Source organism: Erythranthe guttata, chromosome 12, assembly GCF_056151865.1.
Source record: "Erythranthe guttata isolate IM_541 chromosome 12, IM_541, whole genome shotgun sequence".
NCBI lineage: Eukaryota > Viridiplantae > Streptophyta > Magnoliopsida > Lamiales > Phrymaceae > Erythranthe > Erythranthe guttata.
The window spans coordinates 5,464,155-5,471,258 of record NC_142544.1 but is presented as its reverse complement, the minus strand read 5'-3'; positions in this window follow the sequence as shown (position 1 = coordinate 5,471,258).

Here is a 7,104-nt window from a genome sequence, read left to right as displayed (position 1 = left end):
CAAATTTCAAATTATTTATACACTACAGTTGTCACATATAACAAATCAAGATACATTCTAGAAATATATATATTTTAATATTGTAAATATATTTTTGAAAAAAAAAGATATTTTAAAATATATTAATAAACATAAGTCAGATGGAAACAATATTTTGCACCGTGGGCTAGTGTTAAGGCCCATAGAATAATTAATTCGGCCCATAGTCGTTTGTGGTTCATCATACCTCAAACCACCAAAAACATTTCAAGTCTAGTATTTCTTTGGTGGTGTTTGCAAAACCTTATTTAAAAATAGAAGTTAGTGATTGTGAGTTAAGTTGAAATTAATTGTTTATTTCTAAAAGTTGAGGGTGTTTGCAAATTAGCTGGAAAATTAACTAAATTATAAAAAGCAGGTACATGGGTGCTATTAAAATTATAGCTTGAAACAACTTATTTTAAGAGAAGCGAAAACAAAAGTTTATTTTGCAGATCTGGAACCGGTGGTGTTTAATTTGTATAATTTACAGCATTTATATAAAAAAAATCCAGATCTACTATGTTTTTGAATTAATTTAAATTTTTTAATTTAATTTTTTGATTAATTTCTCAAAAAAAAAAAAATAGATCTACTATGTTTTTGAATTAATTTAATTTATTTTTTTTGGATTCATTTAATTTTTTATTATAAATATATGTAAATTCTTTCTAGTATTTATTTGAAGATGATTCGAAATGCCACAAGTGTGAGAGCTTTGTTTGTCTGTATTAGAAATTTAATCAGTAGTGGTTACTTAGTCATATAGAGTCATATGTAGTCATGTATAGTTATGGCTACATATAACTATACATGACTATATGACGTGTACTGTATACTATAGTCATTTGTAGTCGATTTCAGTTTAGCAAATTTATCAACAAAAAAATCATTTTTTTTTGTATTTTCCATGTAATCTAACTCGCATGTTCCATTTTGCTATTTAACTCGTATTTTTTTGTCGCAGGTTTTGCTTTTATTATAATTTTATGACATGCAGAGAATAAGATGCGATGAAGTGCATTGTGAATTTTAAGTAGTCTAGACTTTATGTCACTATATATAACTATAGATAATTGTAGATAACTATAGTCACCTGTAGTAACATACATTATATGTATGCTATAGGTTTTTTAATATACAGTATGTTTGAAGAATATATGCATGTGATTTTATTTTTTTCATTTTTTGTTTGTTAGTTGATTTATAATATCAAGATCTAAATTGTGAATTTTATTTGTTGGTGTAGATGAATTTTGGGGTAAAAAGACAGTACATGACTATATATCACTATACATGACTTTTGAACTTGTAGTACACTGTAGTCATGTGTAGTATACTTTCAGTTCAGTAATGTTAGCAAAATTTGAATTTATAAAAAAGAATTAAAAAATTAAAAAATTAAAAAATTAAAAAATTAAAAAATTAAAAAAATAAAAAATTAAAAAATTAAAAAATTAAAAATTAAAAAAATTAAAAATTAAAAAAATAAAAATAAAAAAAAATAAAAAAAAATAAAAAAAAATAAAAAAATCAAAAAATTAAAAAAAATGGAAATATTAAAAAAATATTTTATAAAAAAATACAATAATAACAAAAAAAATGTACAATCTTTATATATAAAAGAAAGGTTTTGCCCGAAACCCTTATCTCGTTTTTGTGAAATCTTTGTAACCCTAAGGTTATTGTAGGTAAGTCATACATAAATGATTCATATTTATATTTCTTTGGGGAAATATGCAAAACCCCCCTCAAACCATAGATATTATGAGTTAAACCCATTTGACTTTTAAGACTTTTGTCCACACCCAAAGTTCAATCTTAATTAGTGAAACCCCCCTCAACAACTGTGATAAGACGAAACTACCCTTATCAGTAGTTTTCAAAATAATTGCAATATTTATTTTCCATAACCGTCTCACGTGATTGTAGGATTACATTAATTCTCTCCATATATATCTCTTTCATTCTCTCTCTTTCTCACGCAACTTCTCTCTCTATTTTTTTTTCTTCAGACCCATAATCCTCCACCACTCGCCAATGGACACCACTCAGCCGAACACGGCGCCGGCGCCGGGTTTCGATTCTCCTTCCGAAGAGCGAACGAAAAAAAGGAGAAAAATCAAGTTTTTGAGATGCAACAATTTTCGTGGAGAGGCCAGATCGGAAGATCTAACCGTCGGATCGGGTTGATATTTTTACACAGGATTCTTAACAAATAAATATAACTTATGAACAGTGGAGATCGGAATCAAACTTCTCTAAATATAGATCGGATCTTAAAATTCGCTGCCGGTTTTTGTTACTGAATAATTCAGGGCAGCTAGATTGGATGAGTTTTTTGTGCAATTGAACCGTTGGATGTGGCCGAAATTTGGATTGAGTATTTGGGGTATATATTTTTATATATTGTACGGAGGAGATTGAATTTCGAGTCCCCTAGCTCCGGATATAAATTATGAAAGTATCACAATTTGGTGAGATTTTTTTTCATTTTTTAGTCTTTACTTTCAGAAATTTTCAATTTCAAATTTGTTGGGGTCATTTGTGATTGATTTTGATATTCCAATTGTTGTTAATTATTCAATTTTTTGTTGTTGAAAATATGCAGTTTGAGCATTATTTCATATCCGATGAGGAAACTTCGAAATAAATGGTGGCTATTGGGCATGTGTTTAATTTCTTCTATTTTCGCTTTTATTTTCGGTAAATGAGTTTGATTTCAAGTTTCAATTGAAATTGAAAGGGAAAAGAGACACGTTTTATTTATTTATTTATTTTTCTCCAGATTTGAACTTAGAGTTTCAGATTAAACATGACTATAGTCATGTACGAATATGACTATTGTTGAAAATGACTGTAGTCATATTCGAATATGTTCTATCTTCTCGTTGCAAATTATGTGCTTTTGTGTGGATGTTGATTGGATTATTTTCGTAAACAATAGGGAATCTTGGTTGTTTTTTATAATTTGGTAAACATGACTTACCACACTATACAAATCTAAAAAAATGGTGTTTTCTCTACTTCTATGAATTTGAGATTTTCTTTCGAGTTGTAGTCTCTAATAATTAGTGTTTTGTCTGAATGATTGGATAGTAACAAGGTTAGATAAATGGTGGTTGAGCTCCGGTGATGGAGGAAGAGGTAATTAATCTGGTGATTTAATTGGGGTTAGGACGTTTCGAACGGAAATGGGATATAATAGTATGCGAAAAATGATTGGATGACATCAAGAAATAGGACTTTGATTTTGGTTCATATAGATTTGCTTCTTGTTGCTGCAATTTTGATGGAAAATTTGCCGCACAGTCTTCAAGAGGAATTAACAAGGGCATTCCCGAGCATTCCAAAGAACTATCTCCCATAAAAAATACTATAGTCATATTCAAATATGACTATTGTTGAATGTGACTTTAGTCATATTCGAATATGTACTATCTTCTCAATCAAGTTGGTATGTAATAATAAGATTCAAATTGTATTATTTTTAAGGATGTTGATTGGATTGTTTTCGTGCAATTTTCATTTTTTTTTATATAATTTGGTAAAAATGACTATACTATACTATATAATCGAAATTATTAAGTTGAAAATGTAAAAACGACATTATATATGACTACAGTTGATATAGTCACATATAGTCATATTCAACTATAGTCATATTTGGCGTAGTAAAATTATCGGGGGAAAAAATCAATTTTGCGTTTAAAAAGAATTTATAAAAATTATTAAATATATATATATATATATATATATATATACACACACACACGGAGCTGGGATATTGAGTGGGAAATATCCCTATTATATAGGCATTATTAAGGAAGGTGGGAGGAATTATTGGGTAAGAGATTTTATAATTTCTGAAGGATAATATTGGAAAATTTTCTAGGGGTTATCACAAAGGAAGATTTAAGGGTTGGACATATCACTATTTATTATTGAGTTTATTGATAAAGACAGTTTTTATTTTAGTTTCCTTTATTTTCTCCTCTTTTATAGCCCACGTTATTTTATTTGTTTTATCTTTTTCTTTTTCTTTCCACCACTAACTTTTATCTCCTTTTTTATAGCAACACTTTTTCATATTTGTATTCTTTTCTCCGTAATTAATTGCCGTTTCTTAAGCACACGTATTTAGGTAAGTTATTTTTTTTCCTTTATCCTCATTATTTTGGAATTTATTTTAGGGCAAATGGCAAAAATGTCCATCACATGGGACTTAAATGCATTTTGGTCCACAAAAAAAATAGTCTCTCAATTAAGCCCATCCCCATGTCTTTAGTCTAAAATACCCTCAATAATATAATTCTTATCAATTCCACCCATTATGCTCTAACTTCCTTAATATTACACATTGACCCCGTATTTAAAAAAATATATCACATTAACCCCCAAAATGTTTTTTTCAGAAAATAATTTTTTTCTGAAATGTATTTTTTTCCGGCCAGATTCCGGCGTTGACTTTTTTTTTTTTTTTTTTGAAATTGTTTTTTTCCTGAAATTTTTTTCCGGCCGGTCAACCATAGTTGACCGCCGGTCTCCGGCGTTGACCTTTTATTTTATTTATTTTTTGAATTGTTTTTCTTAGAAAAAAAATATTTTAATTAATATTACTGTCTTGGCTACTAAATTATTGTCTCATACAGTAATATTACTGTTTGGGACAGTAATATTATCAATATTATTTTTCCGAACAGTAATATTATTAATATTATTGTCTAAGAGAGTTAAATTACTGTTTGAGACAGTAATTTAACATCCAAGGCAGTAAAATTAATTAAAATAATTTTTTTTAAGGAAAAAAAAACAATTAACAGTTAAATTACTGTCTCCGACAGTTAAATAACTGCCGGAGACAGTAATTTAGCAACGAATACAGTAATATTAATTAATTTTTTTTTTAAGAATAAAAAAGTCAATTAACAGTTAAATTACTGTCTCCGACAGTTAAATAACTGCTGGAGACAGTAATTTAGCAACGAATACAGTAATATTAATTAAACTATTTTTGAAGTAAAAAAAAACAAAAGAGGTAATTAACAGTTAAATTACTGTCTCCGACAGTTAAATAACTGCCGGAGACAGTAATTTAGCAGCCAAGACAGTAATATTAATTAAAATATTTTTTTTAAGAAAAAACAAAATTATATAAAAAAAAAAGTCAACGCCGGAGACCCGGCGGTCAACGGGAGTTGACCGGCCAGAAAAAAAATTTCAGGAAAAAATTTTTTTGAAAAAAAAAAAAAGTCAACGCCCGTCAACGGCGGCGACCGGCGGTCTCTGGTGGTGGCGGGTCAAAATTGAAATTATGGTTAAAATTGGTTAATTGATGAAATTGGGCTAAATTGGGGTGTAAATCATGAAATTGGAATTAAATTGAGTTTCAATGAATTGGGGGTAATTTTTGTATATATTAAAGAATTTTTCTTATTTGCAAATAAGTTTGAATGGGGTAGATTTATTTGAAATACAAAAAAGTTGGATGTCCCTCTTTTAATTAAGTGCCCTTGTCATGGTCCTATTTGCCATTACCCCTTTATTTTAGCCACTTTTCCTAATTACTTGCACACGTTCTGTTAGTTTTTTTTTTTTCATTCGTCTTTTTTTCTTCTTCATTTCTTTTTATCTGTTCTTCCATTTATTTTTAATTTTTTAGCTCAAGCATTGACATGTGAGGACGTACATAAAAAAAAAATTGTTTTGTCACTGCTTCTTTATTTCTCATCCCAATCATGTTTTATTAATTTTTTTTTTTTGGTTTTTTTTTTTGCAGATATTTGTGCATAACGTATGCCTTACTTCTTTTCAAATTTGCACGGATATTTCACCTGTTAATTGTTTATGTTATTTTTTTTGGTTAGATGCGATCTTACATGATATTTACGTTTGTGTTTGTGTACTATGTGGATAATTAAGATGTCTGATTTTTTTTTTTGTTGTCGTAACATCAGATATTATCTTTGTGGGGTTGCTTATTATCTACAGAAAATGAAGAATAAATTGCTTCAGATGTAAAATGGTAAAGTTTTACGAATTTCCGTTTTTCTGATAATTTGTCTCTCTACATATTCGTTAATTTATGTGTTTCCGACAATTTGGTGGAATTTCGATGAAAAGGGTTTTCTTCATTTTATGTGCAGGAGGTCAACTTGAAACCATCAAGAAGGTCATGTCTATCATTTTTTATGGATCAATTTCTTAATCTCCTACTTTGTATATATTCTAATTTTTCTTTTAATTTTGAATTTAAATTACTGGGCGTTGTATTGAATGTGATGAAGTTTTCTGTAGATTTAAATTAATTTTTGCTTAATATGAATTTTAAAATTACAGAAAAATATTACTTATGTTACAAATTTTTTGATGTTCTTTATTAAGATACAATATTTGAGAAATGATTTTGCTCAATATTAGATAAAATGTTTCTAATTGTTATTGGTGAATATGATTGAGAGTGCAAGGTCTGCATGCAAAAAAAGTATTTGCAAGAAGCATGCCGAAGCAAAGAATCCAAGGCTCATCACTTAAATGCATATTTACTTTTTTTTCATCACTATTTAGTATGTTTAAATTTGTTAGTTCAATTTATTCTACAACTTCTCACTTTCTAATAACTCTCACGTTTTCACCCACCGTGTGTCCTGCAATTTTTCATGGCTTATGAATTTATTTATTTATTTTTTATTCTTCGACCTTGCGCCGCAGTTATTAGGATTTTGTTTGGTGCCCAGTGAAATCTGAAATTTTGCTGCTGAAGAATTCAACTTGTCTCCTCAAACCAATGCCATAATCATTAAACTGTATTCAAGAAGAAAAAAAGACTTTATTTTTCTTATTTTCTTAGTTTTGATTTATTTCCTTATGATATTATTGAACTGAATTTTTTTGTCAAATATTTTCTGTAGCAGGATCTTTTATGTTCCTTTTATGTTTAACGTTAAATGATGAGCTCTCATCAATATGAATTTTGTATTGGAATTTGTTAAATCATACTTTTTAATGACTGTTGTTCATGTAGATGGCGTGGGATTTAATCCCCAACAAAGTGCTCAAGTATTTTAGATTTTCTTTTTCCAATTT